Below are 25,096 nucleotides of genomic sequence, written 5' to 3'. Positions count from 1 at the left end.
AATGTAAAACTAAACATAGTAGCTCAAACATATTCATGAAAGAAGATATAACAAATAAAATTATACATTTAATTTTGTGTCATAGCACACGCTTAGATATTTGTCCCAATGTTATTTGCCCTAAGAGAAATCCGTTGTAGTCATTATCATTTTTTCTCATAAAAATTATCCCCCTTTTGGCATCAGCAAAAAGAGTTAAGTTAAGTATAATATAATTTTATCATTTAAAACAGAGTTAGCAAAGAGAACTCCCTCTTTTTAAAAATGATATTAATTTTTCTGAAAAAACTCTCCTTTTTTTAGTATAGATTATGGGCATTAAAATAACTGTTTGAAATATATAGTAATGAAGCACCTGAAAGAAGTATAACTAGTCATAAAAAGGTTTAAAGACACATGAAAAACAAGATTTGACTAGGATTATCCACAAACCATGATAATTTAAACAAATCATAAGACCCGTGAAAGATTTGAGTTCAACACACATGGCATATGATAGCAAATGTAGGTTTGAGCATAAAAGCAGTTGAACTAGTTCATATGCATTTCATATATGATCCATGAACCAGTTATACAACACCCAAAAAAAATTTATAAATAATATAATTTGATGACATAAAATTTCAATACAATACAAGCACAGTCATGAAAAACATTTCAACACACAAGCAAGACATAAAATATATTCAATATAAGTTCAATTCTTGCTTTATATATATATATATATATATATATATATATATATAATATAAATAAATATGTATAAAAATATATATATATCCCCTTATAATTTTCGATAAATGCTACGGGTGATACAAATGCTTGCTGAAAAAGAAACTTTAAATAAAGTTCAAGCAAGCAAAGTTTTTCTAGTTTAGCATTCAAACACAGAGCATTTTAACAAATACCCAGAAAAACAACAATATGAATCTTGAAGATAGGAAATTTAAATGAAAGATCATATGGCAAATTTTTTAAAACTTTTGTTGCCAATCAACATATTTAATTCAAACAAAAATTTTCAATATAAACATCACATTTAAGCACATGCCACAATAAATTCAGAACAGATATAAGCCTACAATGTTGGTGAGCATAACTAGATGGACAATTAATTTTAGACGCACCTCCTATCAATTTGAGTACATGCTTAGATACTACGGATAACATATGCACTAGAAAATGCAAATATTAAGTTATGTGCAATGTTCGTGCGTACCAGGAACATTCCACATCAAAGATGATTCAATAAATACAGAATATGATGTTCAGGGTACCTGAAAAGCTTCGGACTCAAAAAGTAGAAAAAATAGAGGTTATGAGTCCACGAGGTAGGTGATTAAAATCCTTATCTCAAAGATGAGACTTATGCTTCCCGATATAGTCTTAAGCACACATGAGTGCATTAACGTTCAAGGCTGGATTTCATTTAAGCATATTCAACACATGGTCATCCTTGTAAATATTACTTAGCATGTAAGAGATTGTAGACGTTAAGCTCATGTTCATTTTCCTTGAAGTGGGGCTTAAACTCCCTCAACAAATTTGCATGCACGCATACTTGCAATCAAGTTCAAGGATGATAGTCATTTAAAAGCATTCCTCATATGTTCATCCTTTCGAAAGGATTTTAGCATGCAGTAAATATTAATCATTCAGCACATAACATGACATAATGCATTTTAATTTAAAACATGATAGCCAATTAAGGCTATACGACAAAGGTAATGAAAAATGGGTTCAAAATAAGAATAACAGAACTCAAAATACTCAATGAGTGTATGCAAGAAGAAAAGCTCCCGCTAAGTCATACAATTCCTTTGTCTATGGACCATCATCAAGGCATAGGACGTTTAATTAAAGGGATGATGTTCTACCATTTGGGTCCTGAGTGAAAGTACATAACCTAAAGATTTGGATCAAATGGTATCCATGAACTAAGTTAACCTAGGAAAAAAGATGTGGATATGATGAAGAGCATCCTAAGGAGAGTTCAAATAATTTTGATTGTACATGTTTTCAATTTAGCTCAAAGCATATAGGATTCAACATGTACTGACCTATTGAATTATTTGCATGCATTTTCAATTAAGGATGAAAAATTATTATTATTATTTTTTTGATGAATCACTCATCCTTTCTAAAATACTTTAGCATGCATTAAACACCTATCTTAATACATGGTTTCATTTTTGGAAAAAGTTTTACCGAAATTTTGGCAGCATGCCATCTGTAAATTGAACATTTGCCCATTTTAACCATGTACCAAAACCTGATAAATTCAAGAAAGCAGTTTAAAATAATATGCATCATGTAAATACAATTCAGGTTGAGCATGCGAGAACCTAGAATATCTACTAGCATGCAATTCACATCATTGCATCAGCCATGCAGGAGACATTCAATACAAGCGTGCACATCAGTAGAGTAGGCAAAAATATCTGTCCATCAAAATAAATTGTCATTTAAGCAGTAAATGGACAATAGGCATTCAGTTCAAAGTAGTAGAAAGAAAACATCCATTCATCAGAAAATATAATCATTGAGCATAAGTGGATATGTTCATTTATTACTCAAATCATCCAACATGGAATAATAACCTTTTTTTTTTTATCAACCTTATTGCAGTAAAGCGCTTATTGGATGAGGTTTTAAATTTTCTCCTCCCTCTCAATTATGCAGCTAAGGAATTATGTATTCAATTAATAGTATTTGGCATAAAAAATATTTTCAAATATGGGGATGAGCTTTGAAAGCATTTTAGCTTCATTATGAGTTTAGGGTTAAGTGATATATACAATATTAATTTCCTAAAACTTAGTTCTTTGTGATGGACAACTCATGCTATATTTAAGAGATTTTTAATATATATAGCATTAACAATATAATGAAGTTTAAAATCAATTTGTCCATTTGAATGGCATAGCCAATATCTTTATATATTAACTAATCATAATCATATGTATATATATTAAGCTTAGATTGGATTTTTCACTAAAGTTCACATATTGGCTTGATCTTCCTAAGGTTCATAGTATGATGATAGTGTATATTAACATTTAGAATTTTAAGTATAGAACACTATTAAAGCGTTTAAAGAATTATAACCCCATTTGAAATAATTACGAAAGTCTTATGAGTATTAAGAAATTTTTTTTTAAAATACACCTCATAAGATGGTATGCAATAGTCACAGAATTAACATAATAAAAATAAACATGAAGCATACAACATGTGAATCAAACATCAAATAAAGTAGAAGGAGGAAAGATATACCTTTTCATTTTAGCTTCTTCTTAATTGTTTAGGCTCGGAGTGGTGTTAATTTCTCTCTCGATTTTTCCAAACCTCTAATGGTTCCCAAGATCCTTAGCACTTAAAAAATATAAACTTGTAAAGGCATTAGTGACTAAGGCAAAGAAAAAGTATGCATGACACACACGATGATGTGCTTTAAAAAAACAGGTCATGCATAAATCATTTTCAAATAATGCGAAACTATGCATTTAAAAATCATTTTTCAATAGGATATGAAATACTTTGCCAAACACTTTCCAAAACCTCCAATTGATGGATTTTACAAAAATCATTTTCAATTTTCAAACTGTAAAATTTATATAATAAAAACAGTGGAAGATTTGCAAAGGGTTTACCCTCAAAATAGGGATACACCGACAATAAGTCCTTGCGATCTTTAGCATAAGCAGTTAATCCTTTTGCAACAAGGCTTTGACACCAATTGTTGGAATTGGTGTATTCCAAAGATTTTTTTTGGGGGGGGGGGGGGGGGGGGCCGGGGGAGGTAAATTGGGTTTTAAAAACTTTTTGGCTACTTTAACCATTTTGTTTGTTGCATCGTTCCTACGTGGAACGAAGTGAATAAAAAGTGACTTTAATTTTTTGTGAAAAATGGTGCAATGGAATGGCCACTAACGTTTTAGTGTGGTTAGAATACTTGATTACTACCCAATTAAGGGTCGAATCGGTCTATGTTACCAAAGACGGGTTTGGGAGTACAATTACGCGAGGGAAAGGTATTCGCACCCCCTACGCACCCGTTCTTACAAACCATACCAAATTAGTAAAAAATTATCCCAAAAATAATTTAATAAGCCTTTAAAATTACTCCCTTTTTAAAAGTGTAAAACAAATACCCAAAGAAAAACAACATATAGGTATTCCCTTAGAACCGGGGCATATCGTGCTTCGAAAAGCTCAACGCCCTTCTTTGCAATCATCGGAATCGTAAAATCGAGAAAATAGGTTTTTACAAAAAATAACTCAAAGGCATTTCAAATATTATAGGATTAAGGAAAAATGACATTTTTGAAACCTTGGGAGGTTTAGGGCTCGTCGGGATAAAGTTCCTGGACCCGGGAAAATGTTGGGGTGACGTTAGAAGGGGGAAAACAGGGGGGGGACTTTGAAGGAGTTTGGCCATATTTGGGCCCAAACAGCAAAAGTACACAAAGAAAAGTAAGACAAAACGCATAGAAGTCAATGCGGACAGAGGGTTGAAGTGTTTGCGCACAAACTTGCGGGTTTGGTTGGTGGCATGTAGGATTGTGTGGGGAGGGGGGTTGTCAATAACACTAGACATTGAACGGAAAGAAAAAAGCACATCGAAATAAAAAGAACGGGTGCCATACTGACTCCGGGTGCACAAAATTCACGAGAAGAAACGGGGGGGGAGGTTGCAGCGGTGAACGAACCGTGGGGGTGTTGATCCCAATTCACAACGGGGACCCGTTTTTGGACGCGGGAGAATGGGAACCCGGAAGAGAAAGTCTGTAGTGTGACCGCTCATCTTCCGCGCCGCTAGTCGTCGTGCCTCGGCGGTGAGCAGAGGGGACAGGTTGATCGGGGTCCGTCTGAGGTGGTTCTAAAGCTGTGACTGGAGCCCGAAGTGCACCTTTCGTCAGATGGGGGCGCCTCTCGGCCCCGTAGGAAAATGGGATCGGTTGACCTCACTCCTTACCCACAAAGAGAATGAAACGTAACCTCACTCCTTACCCACAAAGAGAGAGACAAGCTTCAAAAACTTACAATAGAAGACTTCAATATTCAAAATCTTCTCCTTACCATTAAGAAAAATTCCTCCACCTTGTGCTTAGAATGGGAAGGCTATTTATAGAATGAGCTTGGGGCAAGCATGGAAAACAAGACATAAGGGAGTAATTATGGGAGGAACAAAGCATGGGGTGAACAATGATGAAGGGAATATAGTATGGGATGAATGATAAAGAGGGGAACAAAGCTTGTGGTGAGTGATGATGAAAGGAATATAACATGGGACAAATGATAAAGAGAGGAATAAGGTATGGGGTGAGTGCTGATGGGGGAACAAAGCATGGGAGGAAGAATGATAAAAAAAATATAGCATGGGATGAACGATAAAGTGGAGAACAAAGCATGAGGTGAGTGATGATGGGCCCGCGCGCCAAGTGTGGGGCCCACGTGCCATGTGGGGCCCAATGGAGATGTATGGAGCCAATAAACCCTGTTATGGTTTTTCGGAACTCGTCGAGCTAGCATCACTTGGATTAGGGTCCTAACTAGCGTCCCAAGGGTCACAGCATCGAATTTATGAACGAGCTAGCATTCAAGGAGGTAATGTTGTATCCCCCAATAAATAGGAATTCGAGCTACGTACCAAAGGGGGTAATGTGCACCGGATGTAGGAATTCGTGCTAGCGTACCAAAGGGACTAGCCTGCACCGATTAAAAATTGCGAGCTAGCGGAACCAATAATATGTGGCCACAAATCATAGGGACCAATAAAGATGTGTGTGGCCCATACCATGTCTAGTCCACGAGCCTGTGAGGTTATAAGACCCAAGCTCAGCATGAACCGACTATAAGAATTGGAGCCGCGTACTAAAAGTAACTTGCATCGATGTTGGAAGCCGAGCTAGCATTCTAACGAGTTAATGTGCACCAGATTAGAATCCAAGCTACACACAAGGGGTAACGTGCACCGATGTGGGAATTCCACTAGCTTACACAGGGGGTAACTGCACCGGATGTAGGAATTGAGCTAGCTCACAAGGAATGTGGGGCCCACCAAAACATGTGGCGCAATGGAGATATGTGGGGCCATAAGCATGGTTTGGAGGTCTATGAGCCATGGAGGGTTATAGGAACTCGAGCTAGTATGCCTAATTAGGACTAATAAGTTAGCTGTCCAAATGAAGGTACATGCTCGGATTGTAGGATCGCGAGATAGCGTACCAGAGATGTTAGGCCCACAAACCCCCCCCCGACCCCCCCCACCCCCCCCCGCCCACACCCTACCACCATTTGGGGACCGTTGGATATACTGTGGGCCCACACATGTGGGGTTCTAATAGTCCGTGTGAGTTCTAGGAACCCGACTAACATGTACCTATTAGGAATCCCGAGCTAGCCCTCGTAAAGTGGTAACATGCATCGGATGTAGGAATCCGAGATAGCGTACTAAAGGAGGTAAAATGCATTCGATGTAGGAATTCGAGCTAGCGTATCAAAAGAGGTTACATGCACTAGATGTAGGAATCCGAGCTAGCGTACCAAAAGGGGTAACATGCGGCATATGTGTGAGTCTGAGCTAGTGTACCAAAGGGGGTAACGTGCACCGGATGTTGGAATCCGAGCTAGCATACCAGGAGAAGTGAGGCCCACAAACCATGTGGGGCCTAATGGAGATATGTGAGACCCACAAGCCATGTGGGGTCCACGAGCCATGTGAGGGTTATAAGAACTCGAGCTTGTATGCACAAGCATGTTAGATCGTGGGACCTACAAAAATGTGTGGGGTCCATAAGTAGCATAGGACATATAAAGATGTGTGGGGTCCACAAGTAGCGTGGGAGCTACAAAGATGTTTAGGGCCCATAAGCAGCGTTGGAAGGTTCGACATGAGGTTTTCTCAAAAGGTCTGGTTAAAATTAGGGTGTCTATAGTTGGCTCTCTTTATAAGCCTTGCTGCTTTGGGGTTATAGTAGGAACACTTTTATGTTATCTATAACAACAGGCCTATAAAAATAAAAGACACCTATTTAAGTTAGGCCATATGGCTCACCATGTGTCATCTTCTGAGTAAAGTTATGTGATGACCAGCGGAAGGGAGATAGAGGGCAACTTGGATCGAAGATGTGGCATGATTATGTCCATCATGGAGAAACACAGATCGAATGGCTCACAAGAGACAACATAGCATATGACAATATGGAGGAGGGCGTGCCACATGTCAGCAGTGGAGTGGCTGGTCAAATGTGACTCGGATATAGGCGTGGCGCAATCCTGACCGTCCTTAGAGAACACAGATCCAACGGTGGTCAATTGGGCATGCATGACTCTTCGTGCATTAGGGAAATCAAGTGACATATAAGTGGCCTGATTGGTGAGTGTGTGCGGGTGTGGATCTGTGACATGGCTCCATCCAAGCCATCCATGGAAAAGCGAGATTCGACGGTGGAGGTGAGGCATGCTCAGATTGCTAACATGGAGAGATCCTCACTGTCCTAAGAAAATAAACATAAGATGATGAGTAGCAAATGGTACTCTGATTGCTAATGTGGAACGATCCAAGCCATCCTTAGAATACATAGATCGTGCGGTTGAGGAGGGGGCGCAGACTTCCGATGCTGACGGGCTAATGCGTAGTGATCCGGACCATTAGTGCATTATAGGGATCTGTAGGGGTTTGAATCGCACAGATCTCTTGTCATGTCATGATCTAATCCATCCAGTGGAGGGATGATCCGACGACTTGTGAAGAGGGCTCGCGGGATTCTATGCGCGTTAATGATGAGGGTTATGCACTTGCCATGTGTAACTTGGCCAGTGGAGAAACGTGCAGACACTCATGATGGCTTCTTGAACGAGGTGATCTTGACTGTTGTTGATCTACAAGGATCGGATGGTTATATAGATTACTAACACAGTGAGATCTGGGCCGTTGATGGGGAATAGAAACGGACGGACGCAAGGGAGTCACGTGTTTTCTTGGATTGAACAAATGATGGAATGCCACGTGGTTGAATTTTGTGGCTCCAAGGCTTTAGATACTTAAACCCAATTTTTTTTTTTTATTCATTTTTTCCATGTCTCATTCTATCGAATGCCCTCTCTCTCTCTCTTCTCTCTCCTCTCACCCTCTTTATTCTTTTCCTAGTCTCCTCTGTTCTTCTCTCTCAGTCTCTCTTCTCTCACCCTCTCTATTCTTCTCTTGGTCTCCTCTGTTCTTCTCTTTCAGTCTCTCTGTCCCTATCTCTTAAACAGACCCCCTTCAAAACTCGACTCTCAGACCACCTATTTTTACTTCTTGTATTAGTAAAGCTCCCATCCTCCTCATTCCTCAGCTTTCAACGGGCTACCGAACACACGAGTGTGTTCAAAACTGCACAAGGTTTTCTTGGACGATGACGAACAATCGGGTGGCCAAAGTCATTTAAAGGAGTCACCCAAGAAGATCCAAGAAGTCTAAAAAGCTAAGTACCCCCTATTATCCATTTATGTGATTTTTTTTTTTTTGTCAATTTTTCTCCTTTTTAGATCTTGTATGTGTGTGATTCAAATGGGGGTGCGAGTGATATTTGTGATGATCTAAAGGGTGTTGATGTTAGGCTCTGGTTTTCAGGATTAGGGTTTTAGGTTGGTTGGTGAGGTTGAGGACGAGTCAACTCGTTTTCGGCTCGAGTGAGTTGAGTGAATTCAAGGGACCTGAAGTGAGCCACATGGGCTCTATTACGTGTCTAAGTCACATGTGCACTTTCGGACTTATGAGAATGGGCTTAAGTGAATCGGGCCTAAGTTTGATTTCGAAAAATGGGTTTGGATTGAGTTTTAAGATTAGCCGTCCCACTTTAGAAAAAATAGGGCCCGGGTAACTTTTAAATGGTTGGGCTCGGCTAAGGGTTTAGGCCTGGGTTCCTTTTAAAAACAGGTTTGGGGCATTGGTTTTAAAAATGAACAGGATTGAGTTTTAAAACAAATAGTTGTTGGGCTTTGTGCAAAAAAAAAAAAAAAATCGGCTTCAAGTTTTTTTAAAGTGGGCCCTGGGGAACAAATGTTTTTTTTTTTTTTTTTTTTCTGATTTCTTGGGTTTCGATATTACGACGACCCCCTGTCCTTCAAAATCTGTCCCTAGATTTTTTTATTTTTTTTTCCGCCTCGTGAAAATAGTCCTCCACTAACAATTGGGGGACTTCACGACTCTCACAGCTTATCCGTACTCACAGTCCCTGGGGGCTTCTCGATGCACATCAACTCTCATTACGATCTTCATGACTCACCCTCACTCACATCTGCTGGGGGCCTCCACACACACCTTTTACTCTCTCTTCCTCCTATCATTCACACAGTTTAAATATACAGCTGGGCAATCTTAATATTGTTCTATTTAACACACTTCTTCCCACACCTAAATGCTACAGGAAAACTCCACGTGTAACCGCAACCCATCTTTGGCCACCCTCTATTACGACAACCATGCCTTAACCATTTCAAATTTCTTAAAACTCTCAATCATTTCTCATGATAGGGGCTTTATCTTCCAAACAGGTTCCTGATTTGATTGCAGCACCAGAGGTGCCATCCTGTCCTAGTGTCCTTGGCTCCTTTCAACTCTCTCCTCACTTCCAAAATGAAATGCTGAGGAATGAGATTGTACTGGCCATAATGTCCGATGCTGGTGTAGCTACCCAGGAACTCTATCACAGTGCCCAAGCAATGACCTCAACATCTCACTTAGTCCATCGTTTGCAAAACAAAAACCAAACCGTGACCCTCCTCAGCAATGAAGTCAACCTCTTACAGCAAAAATACTGAGAAGAACAATAGAAAATGAGGGACTTAAGGCAAGAAAATAAGTTTCTGAAATGGAAGGTCAAGGATTTGAGAAAATGGTGGTTGTTTACTCTAACGACCTTGGGCCTATAATACCCAGGTTGGAGAAAAGCCGAGAAGACATCTGGTGGGACCATAAACGGCTCAAAACCACAGTTCATGGAAAAGGCTAGACTTCTCGCTTCTCAACCTAAAAAGGGAAGTCGAGAGGCATGAAGAGCCATGAGGTTATGTATTTATGGTTCCATACATGGCGTGTAAATGTACACCCCCCCCCCCTTTTTGTTTTTTTGGAAGAGTTTTGATTTGGTTTTGGGAGAGTTTTGGTTTGGTTATTGTAATCTCCCAGAACTGTAAATGTAACCACGGTGTTCCTTTACCATAAGTGAAGGTGATTAATAAAATTTGGGTAGTTATTTTAAAAGAGGACAAGAGTATTACTGGTACACTGACCCGAGCTATAATTTCCTCTGAATGGCTTGATGTGGATGCACAAATTTGGACCATGAGGGTACAATGACCCAAACCTTTGTTTCGGTCTGCTGCAGACGTGGGAGTTCAAGCCATGGGGGTACGATAAGCCGAACCTCTGTGTCGGTTTGCTACAAACATGGGAGTCCGAGCCATGGGGGTACGATGGTCTAAACCTTTGTGTCGATTTTTCGTGGACTTAGGAATCTGAGCCGTGTGGGTTCGATGACTGAAACCTTTGTGTCGATTTTCTATGGACATGGGAGTCCAAACCATGGGAGTACAATGACCCAAACCTCCATGTTGGTTTGCTGTGGATGTAGGAATTCGAGCCATGGGAGTACGATGACCCAAACCTTTGTGTCGGTTTGCTATGGGTGTAGGAATCTAAGCTATGGGGGTACGATGAACCAAACCTTTGTGTCGGTTTGTTGCAGACGTGGGAGTCTGAACCGTGGGGGTACGATGACCCAAACCTCTGTGTTGGTTTGCCGTGGATGTAGGAATCTGAGTCGTTGGGGTACGATGACCCAAACCTTTGTGTCAATTTGCTGCAGACATGTGAGTCCGAGCCATAGGGGTACAATGACCCAAACCTCTATGTCGGTTTGCTGCGGATGTAGGAATCCAAGCCGTTGGCGTATGATGACCCAAACCTTTGTGTTGGTTTGCTGCAGACGTGGGAGTCCGAGTTGTGGAGGTACAATGACCGAAACCCTTGGGTCGATTTGTTGCAGATGTAGGAATTCGAGTCGTTGGGGTACGATGACCCAAACCTTTATGTCGGTTTAATAGGGATGTAGGAATTCGAGCGGTGGGGGTACGATGACCCAAACCTTTGTGTCTATTTGCTGCGGATGTAGGAATCCGAGCCATGGTAGGTTCGATGACCTGAGCCAAAATTTTGCTTAAATGGCTTGCTACGGATGTGATAATCCAAGCCAAGGCAAGTTCGATGGCCCGAGCCAATAATTTTAGGTAGAAAATCTTGTGGTAGGAAAATGACTTTTGGGATTTTTTTTTTTTTTTGAAAAATGAATATTTAGGTTTGAAACATAGTTGTTCCACTAGGGATGATCAATCGGAATAGAAATCCTGAGATTATTTTTTTGGAGAATGCCATCAAGCGTAGGGTTCAGAGTTGCTCCACCGGGGATGATCATTTAGGAACGAAATCCTAAGACTCTTTGAAGAATAAGCTCATGTGCAGGGTTCTAAGTCCTAAAAAATTGCTCCATTGGGGATGATCAATTGGGTGCCAGGTCCCGAGATCTTTTGGAACGTTAGTATTTTGGAAAATGGTTACCTTACTGAGGGTGACCAATCGGGTGCAAGACCCCGAGATTCTTTGGGAAAATGTCCTTAGGTGTAGAGCTCAGAGTTACTACACTGGTGATTATCAATCGGGAATGAAATTCTGAGGTTCTTTGGTTGTCTGTAGATTACCCGCTTTGAGACTCAAGAACCAATGCCCCAGTTGATTCTTGGGGTCAACTGCCATAGTTTCAAAGTATGTCAATTTGTGCATGGGGTTAGCTGCCCTAATTTCAAAATTTGTCCTAGTGTTTGGAGTCAACTGCCCCAATTTCCAGGTAACTCTTTGTGTGTCTGGGGTCAGCTACCCCTAATTTCCAAATATGTCAAGACAAGAGTGGCTCAGTCAAGGATGCAAAAGGATTATTCAAAAGTTTATTTAACCAGGAAAGTAAGAATGAATGGTGCTCTATTGCTATATGTATGCATGTTGCTACCTGAGATGCTAGAATATAGTGATATGTTACTATGTATACATGTGCATAATGATGAATGAATGCAAAGATGTATGCACGTTGTATGAGATGCCCTTTGCATTTTGTTTCATATGCAATGCATGGAATGCATGCAGATGCATGAACTTTCCTTCCTCTAATGTGCCTGTAATCGACAACCCCATCCTTGTCCTTGGCCATTTTCAAATTCCAATCCAATATGAGGGTCCTTGAATTGACTCATTAAAAATTCATCCCGTCATTTACCCCAATTACATTGGTTTGTGCCTGCTCTCAACCATGTTTTCAAATTCCAAGTTGCTCATGATTCTGGCCATGTTTCAAATTCCAAAAGTACTCAAAATTTGCCCCAGTGTTTACCTGCCACTAATCTTGGCTATGTCTTCATCTTGTGCTCTGATATGAAGGCATGAGAATCAGTTTAGACAAAACTCAACCCAAAATATGCCCTAGTTACCATAGTTTGTCACTGATCTTGGCTTCAAATATGGTTTTGACATGAAGGCACCTGAGTCGACTTCATTGGAACTCAACATGGAGTTTGCCCCAGTTGCATTTGTCTGTTGCTGGCCTTGGCTCTGTTTTCAAATTCCAAATTGCCGCTAATTTCAGTTAAGCTTCAAATTCGAATGGGTGCTCGATATCTACCCCAGTGTTTACCTAGCCATTTTTTAGATTCAATAGGCGTTCAAAATCTACCCCAAGGTTGCCTCGTTGCTGGTTCTGCCTCCTTTTCAAATTCGACAAAATGCCCAAAATCTGCCCCAGTATCAAGAACTCTTAGTTTTTTTGACTGTCCATTTCTTAAGGTTTTAAAAAGCAAAAGGATTTTTGATTATGCATTAATGACATTAATTTTCCAACTCAGTGTATCTGACTGTGCAACATAATTATTTTTCTATGTTCAAAAATTATTTTGGGAAGAGGGTAAACTTGACACCAGTGCCCCTTGTCAAGGTGATGACCTTAATTTATGAAGTCGAAACAACTCTTCCCTTTTCACGAACTACCCTTTTTCACTGAAAAGAACTCACTCCTCCTTTTGATTCTATAAGACCGAATGATACTCTTTGTTCATTTGTTTGTCCACGACCCGATTGAGCATTGTTCATGTTTCGATCTCTATATGGTCTTTAATATTTGGGACGAAACATTGGCTTTAAGGATGAGGGATTTTAGAAGAACGGGAAAACTGAAGCTCAAAGTCCTACACCTAGATGAACGTGTTCTCCCCCATTTTGGGGTTTTTTCCAAGCATTGACCGAGCTTGTCAATTTGAACAAGTAGCCTACGTACCTTTACAAGATCAGGTCATTACGTAGTTCAAACTTAACATTGATTCTGACAAAACATTTGGGACAACAACATATGCCAATCTAGTGAGGTCTTTTCATTCGGGTTGTAATGTAGGCTGTGGGCATTGGTTAAAGAAGAAAGGGTGCATGAGGCTTAAAATTATGAATTTTACCAAAGGGTGAATTGGCCAAAGATCACAAACGACGCCTATCCTTTGTCTCTCCTTTGCTTTTATTTCCCCCTTTGTTCTTTTGCCATATTTTCTCTTTTTGCGGGGAATCGTGCCTCCTTTTATTCATTTAGGCTTCGATGGGGACCGGTATTTCCAAAACTGCCCCAATGTGGGGTGTGATCCTTTGGTGAATTTAAACAAAAGATTAAACATTTTCAAGCTTAACATTGGGTATCAAGGGGTGCTTTCTTCCTCTACCTTTTGGGTAGCGAAAAAATGGTCCACCGTCATTTTGGAACTGCGTTATTGCCTCGCATGATTTACCTAACCTTTGAAAATCCCTACGTGGTTTAAATTTGGGAAATGAGTTTTGAAGAAAATGGCTTAACTTTTAAGTTCAAAAGGGTTTTCCAAGTGATAGACGAATTTTTTGATTTTTAAGGGAGAACTGGTGCCAAAAATGGTCATCTATAATCTAATCAAAATATGAACAAATAGAGGGCACATGGAATAACAACATGATCAATTTATTGCTTTCTTTTGAGAGTGTACAAGGCCTCTAAGCATAATATTTCTTTAAAGCATCATAATTAATAGGGTGTAGGAGGTCGGCTCCACATATGTCTGCCAGCAACAAGGCACCTCCTGAGAATGCCTTCTTTACCACGTAAGGCCCTTCATAGTTAGGCATCCATTTATCGTGGGGATTCGTATGCATTGGCAAAATCTTTCTCAATACTAAATCCCCCTTCCTAGAATTGCCAAGGTTGCATCTTCTTATTGAATGCCCTCAACATCCTTTTCTAGTACAACTGGCCATGAGCTGTTGTGACCATCCTTTTTTCCTTAATCAGGTTCAACTGATCATACCGAGATCATATCCATTATGCTTCTGTCACCTTTGCTTCCTTCAGGAATCATACGAATGGGATTTCAACCTCTATCGGGTCCACGGCCTCCATCTCGTACACTAGTGAGAAAGGAGTTGCACCTGTGGAGGTTCAGAATGTGGTTCTGTATGCCATTAGGGCTAAAAGGAGCTTGTCATGCCAATCTTTGTAGGATTCCATCATATTTTCCAAGATACTTTGATGTTCTTGTTGGCTTCTTCCACTACCCCGTTCATTTGTGGTCTGTAAGGAGCCGAAATGTGGTGCCTAACCTTGAACTGATTGCACAACTTTGTTATTACTTTGTTATTCAGGTTCTTGGCATTATCCGAGATTATCCTTTTGAAAACTCCATACCGGAAAATTAACTCCCTCTTTATGAAGCGAATGACCATGTTCTACATGACACTAGAGTATGACACCACCTCTACCCATTTTGTGAAATAATCAATAGCCACAAAGATGAAATGGTTCCTGTTGCCGACTTTTAGAGTAATAGGCCTAATCACGTCCATGCCCCAGGTTGAGAAGGGCCAAGGTGCAGATAGGGCATGGAATGGGGCTGGTGAAATTTGAATCGGGTCTCCACAAATTTGGCATTTATGGCACTTCAGGGCATATTCAATGCAATCCCTTTCCATGGTGGGGAGATCACTACACGAACTGGTGCCTTTGGGACTTGTGGAGTTCTTTAGATAATGAGGATAAACGGTCTGTTTGTGAATTGGGGATGATCAGATTCCCCAATAGCGGAAACTCCATTCGTCATTTGAATACTACCGACTTCCACCTCTTTGCTATCAATCAAGTTGCTTAGAAAAGTTTGGAAAGTCCTACACTATTGTACGAATCCATTTATTGTACTTCGGCACACACATGGGCTACCTTCAAGGCAAATAACCTTTGGTCCTGCTAGGCCCGCTGCTGTCAGTTCATCGTACACCCAGTCTAGCATCATCTGTTCCCACTCTCTTTCTAATTTTTCCTCGATTTCTTCTTCAATCATTCCAATGTTGTCCCTTCTATGATCAGGCAGGGGGTTCTCTTAAATCCTTACTTGCTTGCCGCCAAACGACAACCATCCAGCATCCCTCAAATCTTGCTCTTTGTGTTTAAAGGCCCAACACTGGTCAATAGCGTGCCTAGGGGAATTAGTGTCGTATGCACATCAGGCCTCGGGATTATACCAGTGCGGGGGAGGGTTGGTGAGAGGAATCCTAGGAATGGTAGATACCATTCTTTGTTCTAACAACTAAAGGAGTAAATCGGTGTACGACATGGGAATCGAGGCCACCCTCTGAAAATTCCTGGGTGTATTCCTTACGTGTGTCTGCTGGTTTGAGTGGATTGGTATGTTTGGCTGGGCTGGTGCAGGCATAGGATCCACAAATTGGGGGCTTGTGCCTACATATGCTGCTTGGTTTACTACGGGTTCTACTACAAAGTGTCGATTAGACCATTGATTACGATCCCTTGGAGTTTTTCTGTTAGATGGTCTCTGAACCACTTGAGTCTCTTCTTCCTTCTTCTTGCTGGTCCACTTCCTACTTGGACCACTTTCTGTGCTACTTTCTTTGACATGACTTGCTTTAATATCAACCTCGATCCTCCCTCCTATGACCACTTTGTCCATAAAGTCATGGGGAGTTGCCCCCCTCAAATGTTTTCGGTAGGGTTCCTTCAAGGTGTTGACAAAAAGGGAAATCGCTTCTCGGTCACCCACCATGGGGTCAACTTGGATTGCTAGGTCTTGCCATCTGTTGGCATATTCTTGGTACGTCTCGGCAGGATTCTTCTCCATTTCAAGCAAGGTCATTTGGTTTGGGGCCGTTTTCATCACGTGTCGATAGGCCATTTCCATCATATGTCGATACTGAGCTACAAAGGCAGTAGCCAAGTCTCCCCACATTCGGACTCGTGTTCTATCTTGGTGGATATACCACCTGGTCGCTGTCCGTATCAAATTGCTCTGAAAACAGTGTATCTTCAGCTTTTCATCATCGGAGTATGCTTCCATCGCCTAGCAGTACAACCCTAGGTGGATTTGAAGGCATTGAGTTCCGTCAAACTTCTCAAATTCAAGCACCTTAAACTTTGGTGGGAGCACCACCTTTGGCACCAAGCATAGATCCACAAGATTGACAGAATTGGATGTTTGGGTCCCTTCAATGGCTCTCAACCGCTTTTCAAGCTCGTCGTAGTGGTAATCAATTCCTGTCTTGCACATCGCATCAATGGCTGCCATTGTTGGAGGCATCCCAATTCTTGGGATCTGTGCCACTGGGACAAAGGTAGTGGCACTTGGTGGCGGTCCTTCTAAGATGATCGGTGGTGGTCTAGAAGATTGCCCATGGGTGGGTGTGAAGCCAGGAGGATGAATAGAATTTGTGTCAGCTTCATAGTCTTGTTCTTGAACCATATTTCCCTTGCTTAGTAGTAAGTCCAGTATTTTTTTCATTTAATTGCTTTGCTCCTTTTGTCCTTGCTCAATGCCTAGGACGTGGTTTTCCAGTTGTTCCACCATAACATTTGCTTTTCTACGAGTGTTGTAGGGGTGTGTAGTCGTGTCAATTTTTCCCGTTCTCGATCACGCCTCTTTTCCTCCCTTTGAGCATGAAACCAACGTCTTTTAGGACAAATGTACGATATGCCATGAATGTTTACGCAAATATGTATTTAGTGCATGAATGAGCAAATACAATTATGCAACCTATGTGCTTCGACCAAGGTTTCGAAAAAAAAATCATCATCATTTCATTACAACTTTTCATAAAATGCATGGATCTTTCGAATGTACTACATGGACGGAGGATTCTAATTGTTCCACTTGCTTTTGTTGACATGGTGTGATCCTTCCTGTGTTGGCTCTACTCTGGGTGCTGATCTATCCACTCTTCACTTTCGCACTCGGCATTTGTCCTCCTAGTACCTGATATGTTCTATGAATTGTTTGGCCTTATCCAGTTCCTGGCTAAAGGTTCTCCTCTACTTATCCCATTGGTCATCTAATTCTTGAATGTAGAGGGTTCTCTTTTCAATTTCAGCCTTTGCACCTTCCAACGTCTTGGATTTTTGATTGAGCACAGATTGAAGTATCCATCTCTCTTTTCTCAAGGCCACTACTTCTCTTTCTGATAGCGCGAGCTGAGTTTTCTGCTGTTTGACTTTCTTAAGGTAAAAGACAACTAGCTCTTCCTTCCCTCGTTTTGTCTGTTGACTTTCTTATACCATTTCCTTCTTTGAGCATGGCTCCATCTGTAACTGTGGATTCTTTGATGACTGGCCATGAGTAGCAAAGGCTCTGAAAGTTCCTTCGAATTGGGGGTTCACCTGGTTGACTCATCATACCTCGTGCCTCTCCTCAATTGCAATTGCTTCCTCACCTGGGTCTACCAAGTGCATGTGTTTCCAGGCCACTGTGAACTTGTTGATCTCATTCTGGGCATCCATTGCTATATAAAGGAAGTCAAATTTTTCCAACTAGTGGGTTGCTGGCACAAATTGAGATGCCCGAATTTGCCTTTTGGCCATCAGACGAGCATATGCCACTCCTCCCCATGGACCTAGTAACGAGACCCATGGGAGGTTTCCATACCGGTATATCATGCCGGAATGCTTCATCCATGGCGCTTGCCAGATTACTCCCACATCTCCCAATTTTTGTAATTTTTCATTCCATACGGCCTTGCTTAATTGGACGATCTACTGAGCCCCTTCAAACTCCATTAAGGGGAATTTTGAGAGTTGAAAAGGTGTCGCGGTACTCCCTCCGTTGCTTGGTAGGTGACTGATGAATCAAGCATAGAGTAAAGGAACACAATACTTCAATTGTTCTTGACCCTTATCCCTGCATTTGTTGAGGGATCAGAAAATTTCCGCAAAAATACTTGGGACCGGATTAACTCCATTCTTCACTTGTGCCAGAAAAGAAATGGTGGTTCAGTTGATGGTCCCTAATTCTTTGGGGAATATAATCAGACCATATATGGCCAGGGCTAGCAGATGCATCTAAGTCTCCGTACCTTCTTCTTCTTCCAACAATGCTTTTAGGCACTTCCAAGTGATTTTCTTGTCTTCCCCTATAGCTCACTAAATCTTGATTCCAGTAACATTATGCAATTCTCTTGCTAGGGAAGCTCAAGAATCGGGCATATAAATCTGATAAGGTGACCATTGTTTCATAAAATGTAGGAGTGACATGTACTCTTCGATTGTAGGAACCATGTCTATCCCATTGACTGTGAAGCATGTGTACAGGGGATTCCAGAAATTGACTAACGCCTTCACCATCTGAAGGATCACTGATATGTGCGATAGAAAACCAATGTGGCCGTATAACTGTGAGAACTCTAAATGGTGCTACGGTGTCCACCCTTTCCAAATAGTCTTTAGTTCATCCAGTGAGTTTGATCGGGTATATATGCAGACTTTGGTCGGTAGTTTCACCATTGACTTTTTGTTCAGGCTCTCTCCCCACTATCTCTGTTAATCTTCAAAATATAATAGTACCATAGACTCGGTTTCCTGGTAAAGCGAGTGGGATGCCTATATATGCAATATGTTAGTAATACTACCATGCAATTCAAATAAAATATGTATAACCATAAGATCTTTTGGAGAAGGATGGAGTTTTTATCTCAAACCTCGGGTGAATATATACAAGGTTCTTCAAGACTTTATACTAGGTAGTGGATTTTGGATAAGCATGTGTGGCTAAGCTCTAATCCCTATAGAAAAAAGGTTCCCATATTGAAACTCCATCCTCCCTCGTAGAGGTCTGAACAAAGGACGCCCTCAGTGAAGTGGTTCTTGAGCCTCATAAAGCTTAAGCTATGAAGGGACAAATGCTATTACACCTCTATCTAATGCTAAAAAGGAAAGCTTGGGTACAGAGCTGTGAATGTGTGTGAGTTCGTCCATTTTATCCTACACCCTCTACCCCACATTCATCCATTCATTATTCACAATCGAATACATGTAACACATCATATGTTAGAAATCTGTACAACTAATCACATGCTTACCAACCAATCATATGTTCAACATGGAAAATATTCATAACTATGAATTACCTCTTATTCGAACATAAAAGGTAGGTAAAAAACTTATAGTTATCAATATGCACAATTACTCACCTATGCACCATTAGTTTTATCAATTTTCTCAAAAAGGGGGGGGGGTATTTAAACAGTTCATTATATTTAAAATTGGGATAATCGACGATTAATCACTGGCTCAACTCTTAATCGTCCCCAGTGGAGTCGCCAAGCTCTCGTGATGTTCCCAGGCAGAATGAAGCGAATGAAAAGTGAATTTAAATTTTCGTGAAAATGATGTAATGGAGTTGTCACTAATCTTTTAGTGTGGTTAGAACACTTGATAACTACTTAATTAAGAGTAGAATTGGTCTGCGTTACCAGAGACGGGCTCAGGAGTACGGTTACATGATGGGAAGGTATTTGCACCCCCTAGACATTTGTTCTTACAAACGGTACCAAATTGGTCGAAAATTATCTCAAAATTAATTTAATAAGCCTTTAAAATTACTCCCTTTTTAAAATTTTAAAACTAATATCCAAAGAAAAATAACATATAGGTATTCCCTTAGAACCGGGTCATATCGTGCTTCGAAAAGCTCAACTCCCTTTTTGCAATCATTGGGATCGTAAAATCGAGAAAATAAGTTTTTACAAAAAATAACTCCTAGGTATTTTGATTTTTATAGGAATAAGGAAAAATCACATTTTTGAAAACTTAGGAGGTTTTGGGCTCATTCGAGGTAAAAATGATTTCTTGGATGTTGAAAAAAAATTTTTGATTTTTTTAAGTGTAAAAACATTTTGACTTTTATGATTCTTTTCAATATTTTTCCCGAACTTTAAAATAGCATAAATAAAATTAAGCCAAAACTCATAGAAGTCAAAGTTTGAAAATATTTTTGGAATTTTTCCTAAAAAGCTTTTGTGATTTTTGTGTTCATTTTATGATTTTTTATAGGTTTTTCGAATTATTAGATGTTTAAAGGAAAGAAAAGAAAATCACATACTAAATAAAATAGTAAACCGGTTCCATACCGACTCAAGGGTTCAAACAGAATGCAAAGAGATAAATGGGGTTTAGGTTTAAGGTTGAACCTAACTTTGGGTTTGATTCCCCAATTCATAACTTCATACCCTGTTTATTACACTTCAAAATGTAACCCAGGAAGAGAAAGTCCATTAGTTTTACCTCTCGTCTTCCTCTCCTCCGGTCTTCTTTTCCCATCGGTGAGTCTATAGGGGTCAGTCTACAATGTCTTCCCGAGGGTGGTTCTTAAGCTCTGACTCGAGGCACTATGAAGTGTCTTCTTCAGATGGGGTGACCCGACACTAGTAGGAAATGGGATCAATTAACCACTTGATCTTCCAAGAAAATGAAATGTAACCTCACTCCTTACCCACAAAGAGAAAGAGACAAGCTTCAAAAATTTACAATAGAAAACTTCAATATTCAAAATCTTCTCTTTACCATTAAGAAAAACTCCTCCACCTTGTGCTTAGAATGAGAAGGCTATTTATAAACTTAGTTTGGGGCAAGCATGGAAAACAAGACATAAGGGAGTAATTATGAGGGGAACAACGCATGGGGTGAAAAATGATAGAGGGAACATAGCATGGGATGAATGCGAAAGAAGGGAACAAAGCATAGGGTGAGTGATGATGGTGGAACAAAGCATGGGGTGAAGAATGATGAAGGGAATATGACATGAGATAAATGATAAAGAGGGGAACAAGGCATGTGGTGAGTGATGATGAAAGGAATATAGCATGGGAAAAATGATAAAGAGGCGAACAAGGCATGTGGTGAGTGATGATGAAAGGAATATAGCAAGGTACAAATGATAAAGAGGGGAACAAGGCATCTGGTGAGTGATGATGAAAGGAATATAGCATGGGACAAATGATAAAGAGGCGAACAAGGCATGTGGTGAGTGATGATGAAAGGAATATAGCATGAGACAAATGATAAAGAGGTGAACAAGGCATAGGTTCAGTGATGATGGGGGGAACAAAGCATGGGGTGAAAAATGATGAAGGGAATATAGCATGGGATGAATGATAAAGAGGAGAACAAAGGATGGGGCGAGTGATGATGACAGGAATATAGCATGGGATGAATGATAAAGAGGGGAACAAGGCCTGAGGTGAGTGGTGATGGGGGGAACAAAGCATGCTTGCATTTGACAAATTAGATAAATAATAATAATAATAATAATAATAATAATAATAATAATAATAATAATAATAATAATAATAATAATAACAACAACAATAAAATAATAATACGAGGGTCCAAGAAGTCGTGCAGAGCCTAACGGAGATGTCTGGGGCCCACGCGCCATGTGGGGCCTAATGGAGATGTATAGGGCCCACAAGCCATGTGAGAGTTATAGGAACTTGAGCTAGCATGCACTGGATATAGGGATCCGAGCTAGCATACTAAACGAGGTAAAATGCACCGGATGTAGGAATCCGAACTAGGGTACCAAAGGAGGTAATGTGCACCGGATATAGGAATCTAAGCTAGTGTACCAAAGGGGTTAACGTGCACCAGATGTAGGAATCCGAGCTAGCGTACCAAAGAGGGTAACATGCACCGAATGTAGAGATCCGAGTTAGCGTACCAAAGGGGGTAATGTGCATTGGATGTAGGAATCCAAGCTAGCGTACCAGGAGATGTGGGTCCCACAAACCATGTGGAGCCCAATGGAGATAAGTGGGACCCACAAGCAATGTGGGGTCCACAAACCATCTGAGGGTTATAGGAGCCCGAGCTAGCATGCACTGGATATAGGAATCCGAGCTAGCGTACTAAAGGAGGTAACGTGTATCGGATGTAGGAATTCGAGTTAACATACTAAAGGAGCTAATGTTCATCGGATATAGGAATCCGAACTAGCGTACCAAAGGAGGTAACGTGCACCAGATGTAGGAATCCAAGCTAGCGTACCAAAAGGGGGTAATGTGCACCGGATGTAGGAATCAGATCTAGCATAACAAAGGCAGTAACGTACACTGGATGTAGGAATCTTAGTTAGCGCACTATAAGATGTGGGGCCTATGAACCATATGGGGCCCAATGGAGATATGTGGGCCCACAATCCATGTGGGGTCCATGAGCCGTGTGAAGGTTATAGGAACCCGATCTAGCATGCATCGGGTATAGGAATCTGAACTAGTGTACTAAAGGATGTAACATGCATCGGATGTAAGAATTCGAGCTAGCATACTAGAGGATGTGAGACGCACAAATCATGTGAGGCCCAATTGAGATATGTGGGGCCCACAAGCATGTGGGGTCTATGAGCCATGTGAGGGTTATAGGAACCCGAGCTGGTATGCACCAAATATAAGAATTTGAGCTAGCATACTAAAGGAAGTAACGTGCATCGAATGTAGGAATTCGGGCTAGCGTACTAAAGGAGGTAACGTGCACCAAATATAGGAGTCCGAGCTAGCATACCAAAGAGGGTAACGTGCATCGGATGTAGAAATCTAAGCTAGCGTACTGGAGGATGTGGGGCTCACAAAACATATGGGGCCCAATGAAGATATGTGGGGCCCACAAGCCATGTTTGGTTCGCAAGCCGTGTGAAGGTTATAGGAACCCGAGCTAGCATGCATAGGTATGCTAGATCATGGGACCTACAAAAATATGTGGGGTCCATAAGCAGCGTGGGACCAACAAAGATGTGTGGGGTCCATAAGCAACGTGGGACCTATAAAGATGTGTGGGGTCCACAAAAAGTGGGGGAGAGTTTGACATGATGTCTCCTCGGAAAGGCCTGATTAAAATTGGGGTGTCTACATCATTGATTCACCAAAAATGATATCCTATTCATAATACGAACGTGCATGTAAAATAATTAAGCTATGAGTGTAGGCATACACATGTGTTGTAAATCTCATTCAATTTAATGTGAGCATTCAAAAAGTTATAACTGTAAATGAACATACATACACATGGAAATTAAAGTGCATAAAACAAATGAGATAAGGGAGAGAGAGACACACGATATTTTTTATCGAGATTCTGATAAGCAAGCCTATGTTCCCACCTTGGGCATACCCCCTACAGATTACACTATCCTTGCTCACTTAAATGGGCAGAGCAAAAGCAGTTACAACATTTCCTTATGGGCCGAGGTAAACCCCAGCTCAACTACAAGACTGAGTTTAACTTATCTCCTTTATGGGGTGGAGACTCCCCATTTCAATTTACGAGATGAACCCAACTCGTCTCACTTACAGAGCTAAAATTCCCCATTTCAATTAACGAGTTGAACCTAATTGGTACAATAAAAAACATTTTTGTACATATTACAATGCTTCTTAATACAAGCAGAGATGTACACATTAAAGCTCAAATACATACACTCTAATATGATATGAAATATATGCTCAGTAGAGTAAGGGTATTTTTGAAAATAATATTTCAACATTTGAAAATAATTTGTATGATGAACACTCAAACGTTTTGACCCTAACAAAAATATTCTCCCTTAATTGTTTTCCAAGAAATCATATGGAGAGAACCAAGATTACCAAGATTTACTCTTAAGAAGGATTTTAAAGCATCGAAAGAAATAATGAGAATAAAATACTTTTGATGAAGTAAATTCCCTAAATAAAAACTCTCTTTCAAAAATGATTTTTCAAGTGAATGAATGAATGAAAGAGATTTTGAGAGATTACGAAAAATTTACCCAATGAAATAGTTTTTGAATGGAATATTAGTTTGGGGGAACTTTGATAAAGAAATAGCCCAAAACATGAGAGAGATAAATTTGGTAATCAAAGTTGCTAATATGAAGTAATGAGGAATATTTATAGATTTTGAAGAAAATGTAACCGTTGGGGACACGGAGATCATTTTAAAAAAGATTAATGATGCTTAATTAAAATTAACATTGTTTACTTGTGGTAAAAAATTGACCAACTCGAGAGGTTCGGTCGACCCAGGTCAAGGTTCGGTTGACCACTTTTGTAAGTTCATTCGATGAGGGCAAATTTGATCTAGGGATATGGTTGACTGTCTTGGGGCGATTTTGAACCCTTCATGGGTTCGGTTGACCAAGGTAAAAGGTTGGTTGACAATATTTGAGGTTCGATCGACCAAGGCCAATTTGAATTACAAGGTTTCATCAACCAAGTAGTTGTGGCGTCGGAGGTCAATGATTCGGTAGACCGAGGACAGTGCGTTCAAAACAGAACGATTGATCGATCGAAATCAACAGGTTGACTTCTAACTTGTTCGATCGTTCGAGGCATTTATACTGCCATGGATTCTGTCGACTGGGATTTTAAATTAAGCCCCAAAAACAAACATCGGTCAACCGAAGTGTGTTTATGCCCAAATTTGACCTTAAATTATTTCTAAACCTTTTGCATAATTTTAGTCTTTCAGGAAAAGATTTTTTGTGAAGTGTGTTGGTCCGTAGGGTCTGTTTATGGTCATTTTGAGCATTTTATCCATATCATGCAGATGCATGAATTATTACAGACCAGAGATATGAAAATTAAATGCATTACAACTAAAATAAAAATTGTCTTCTTCTTTTACTCTTCATTTTCTATGGAATTCGCTAGTAGTGTGTGAGTTTGATGTCCCTATTGGCTTCCATTTTCCAG

This window comes from Malania oleifera, chromosome 1 (genome assembly GCF_029873635.1).
Source record: "Malania oleifera isolate guangnan ecotype guangnan chromosome 1, ASM2987363v1, whole genome shotgun sequence".
In the NCBI taxonomy this organism is placed as follows: domain Eukaryota; kingdom Viridiplantae; phylum Streptophyta; class Magnoliopsida; order Santalales; family Ximeniaceae; genus Malania; species Malania oleifera.
This window is presented reverse-complemented; position numbering follows the sequence as displayed.